Below are 4,167 nucleotides of genomic sequence, written 5' to 3'. Positions count from 1 at the left end.
CCGCCCCTCCGACAGTGCGGCGCTCCCTCAGTACTGCCCCTCCGACAGTGCGGCGCTTCCTCAGTACCGCCCCTCTGACAGTGCGGCGCTCCCTCAGTACTGCCCCTCCGACAGTGCGGCGCCCCCTCAGTACTGCCCCTCCGACAGTGCGGCGCTCCCTCAGTACTGCCCCTCCGACAGTGCGGCGCCCCCTCAGTACTGCCCCTCCGACAGTGCGGCGCTCCCTCAGTACCGCCCCTCCGACAGTGCGGCGCTCCCTCAGTACTGCCCCTCCGACAGTGCGGCGCCCCCTCAGTACTGCCCCTCCGACAGTGCGGCGCTCCCTCAGTACCGCCCCTCCGACAGTGCGGCGCTCCCTCAGTACCGCCCCTCCGACAGTGCGGCGCTCCCTCAGTACCGCCCCTCCGACAGTGCGGCGCTCCCTCAGTACCGCCCCTCCGACAGTGCGGCGCTCCCTCAGTACTGCCCCTCCGACAGTGCGGCGCTCCCTCAGTACTGCCCCTCCGACAGTGCGGCGCTTCCTCAGTACTGTCTCCCTCTCTCGGGCTGTGGCGGGAGATTTGAATGCTGAGCTCGAGGGCCGGCGGTTGGTTCTAACGCGCATGCGCCAACTCGCCGCCACGCCTGCGCAGTCCCGCCGCCCCGACACTAACGCGCAGGCGCCAACCTCCCGGCCGGCAGCACGCGGCGCCGGCACCACAGAGACAGAGCGCCCGGCCATTCTCCACACTCTGCTCCGACCGGCCCCTCATCAGCGCCGACACTCAGGTTCCTCGATCGCCCCACCCCACAAACTAACCTGCAACTATTTCTGGGATCTCCGCCTGTCAAAGGGCGGCCGTGTGAAGGGCGAGGGTGCCGGTGAGGTGACTTAACCAATATGGCGGGGGGTTAGCCCGAACCGCAGTTTTTCACTTTCCCCCCCATTGAGACAGCCAATCACAGGGCTCCTACTCCCTCAATACAGCCAATCACAGCGCTCCTACTCCCTCAATACAGCCAATCACAGGGCTCTTACTCCCTCAATACAGCCAATCCCAGGGCTCCTACTCCCTCAATACAGCCAATCACAGGGCTCCTACTCCCCCAATGCAGCCAATCACAGGGCTCCTACTCCCTCAATACAGCCAATCACAGGGCTCCTACTCCCTCAATACAGCCAATCACAGGGCTCCTACTCCCCCAATACAGCCAATCACAGGGCCCCTACACCCTCAATACAGCCAATCACAGGGCTCTTACTCAATACAGCCAATCACAGGGCACCTACTCCCTCCATACAGCCAATCACAGGGCTCCTACTCCCTCAATACAGCCAATCACAGGGCTCCTACGCCCTCAATACAGCCAATCACAGGGCTCCTCCCTCCAATACAGCCAATCACAGGGCTCCTACTCCCTCAATACAGCCAATCACAGGGCTCCTACTCCCTCAATACAGCCAATCACAGGGCTCCTACTCCCTCAATACAGCCAATCACAGGGCTCCTAATCGTCCAATGCAGCCAATGACAGGGCTTCTCCCTCCAATACAGCCAATCCCAGGGCTCCTAATCACCCAATGCAGCCAATCACAGGGCTCCTCCCTCCAATACAGCCAATCCCAGGGCTCCTACTCCCCCAATAGAGCCAATCACAGGGCTCCTCCCTCCAATACAGCCAATCCCAGGGCTCCTACTCCCCCAATACAGCCAATCCCAGGGGCTCCTCCCCATTGAAGGGAATAGGGAGATCTGTATAACCACTGAAAGAGAACACAGGAACATGAGGAGGCCATTCAGCCACTTAGCTTATTCCACCATTCAATGAGATCATGGCTGATCTGCGACCTAACTCCATCTACCCGCCTTTCCCCCATATCCCTTAATACCTTTGCTTAACAAAAATCTATCAATCTCCAATTTAAAATTAACAATTGTGTGTAGAAGTGTTTCCTAATTTCACTCCTGAAAGGTCTGGTTCTGAGAACCCCAAGCTCCTTTACTGTCGGTAACCTGGGATATCTATGGGAGCGGGGATTGAAATTCTGCATGTGGCCCCAGGAGTCAATATAATCCACTGTCCCGACCTTACATTGACCGATGGAAGGGCCAGATATCTCGCACTGCGAGTTAGCTCGGTCCGTGCAGCGAGGATCCAGGGAAACAAAGCAGAGCGACACAGCAGAATCGTTTCATAATTGCACAATTTTATTTGGATAAAAAAAACTGTAATACTTTATATATTGAAGCAAAAGACACAGAACAGAGACCCTTACTGAAGGACCACGACGCTCTCTCTCTCTCCGAATACTGATAACAGGCCCGCTGTTAATAGCTTAATAGAGAAAAGGAAACAGAAACCACGAAAATAATACTCAGAGACATTCGCACACGGTCCCTGAGGATCGAAAGGGCGGTGGAAGCAGATTCAACAGTAACTTTCAAAAGGTAATTGGATAAATACTTGAAATGGAGAAATTGGAGAGCACTACCGAAGAACGATGGGCCAAATAGCCTCCTGTGCAGTATTATTTTATGAATCTGTAACAAGTGATACCTGGCCGGTGTAACACAATTCCCCCGTCCCCCAGAAATCTGAGCCCGGAGGAGCCCCACTTCATCGTGGTGGGGCCCACTGAACACCGACCACCACCACCACAAGATCATTTTGTCCCTTCTTTCTCCCACACCCCCACCCTACGAAGGGGTCGACTCTTGCTGGGGTAAGGATCCCACAGGTTCCGGGGCCGGGGTGGGGGGGGGGGAGGGGCGTGCCATTCGGCACTTGCGAGTCAACTGAGGCTGGCTGGTCAACTGCAGGCGGCTGAACCCGAATCCACTCCACGCCTGATGTGTGTGCATACACGCATTCCCTAGCCCAGGGGCGCCGGGGTTGTCTGCGGTTTTGGGAAGACCACATTTCCAGCCATTTTCACTTTGGTTCTCCATCAGCTCAGCTTACACGAGTAAAACACAAGCCCACATTTGATCTCAAGCTTGTGCGTTCAGTCGCACTCCACCGTTGCACCAATTTTTATAGGTTTTTTTCCTTTAAAAACAATTTTTTTTTTAAAAAGTTTCCAACATTGCAGAAACGTAGAGGAGTGTAGCAATCTCGGGTCATTGAATGGTGAACGGGAGCAGGGACCCTGGCTGGTTTATTTTCCGCTTCCCCCATCCCTCCTTAACCCAGAGGCCCAGTGCAGCCCCCATCTACCATCAGCTGACTCCTCACAAGGCCGAGGACAGAGCCTGGGCCTTTCCTGCTCAGTGCCTGGGGCTCAGTACACACCGGATGGGGCATTTACCAGCTGAGTCATCGGGCGGTAGCTTGCTTTGTTTTGAGAAGTGATCCTGAGGGCGAGTGCCTGACACAGAGCAGCCGGATCCGAACACAAAGCCCAACACCTCCCCCTTTCACCGTTTGTCATTATTATACATCAGGGTTATGGCACCAAAAGTACAAACACCTTCAAAAAAAATTCACTATTTACAACACAGAGCAAAACATCACCCACAACACATGACTTCAGGTACAGCAGGAACCAGTGGGAAGGGGCTCACCCCATAGGTTCACTCACATCTCAGCTCGGGTTAGAGACAGAGTAAAGCTCCCTCTGCACTGTCCCCATCAAACACTCCCAGGGCAGGTGCAGCACGGGTTAGATACAGAGTAAAGCTCCCTCTACACTGTCCCATCAAACACTCCCAGGGCAGGTACTGCACGGGTTAGATACAGAGTAAAGCTCCCTCTACACTGTCCCCATCAAACACTCCCAGGGCAGGTACAGCACGGGTTAGATACAGAGTAAAGCTCCCTCTACACTGTCCCCATCAAACACTCCCAGGGCAGGTACAGCACGGGTTAGAGACAGAGTAAAGCTCCCTCTACACTGTCCCCATCAAACACTCCCAGGGCAGGTACAGCACGGGTTAGATACAGAGTAAAGCTCCCTCTACACTGTCCCCATCAAACACTCCCAGGGCAGGTACAGCACGGGTTAGATACAAAGTAAAGCTCCCTCCACACTGTCCCATCAAACACTCCCAGGGCAGGTACAGCATGGGTTAGATACAGAGTAAAGCTCCCTCTACACTGTCCCATCAAACACTCCCAGGGCAGGTACAGCACGGGTTATATTCAAAGTAAAGCTCCCTCTACACTGTCCCCATCAAACACTCCCAG

This window comes from Somniosus microcephalus, unplaced genomic scaffold (genome assembly GCF_052327205.1).
Source record: "Somniosus microcephalus isolate GS21.2 unplaced genomic scaffold, FLI_Smic_1.0 unresolved_chr2, whole genome shotgun sequence".
Taxonomy (NCBI): Eukaryota; Metazoa; Chordata; class Chondrichthyes; order Squaliformes; family Somniosidae; genus Somniosus; species Somniosus microcephalus.
Note: the sequence above shows the minus strand (reverse complement) of the source record.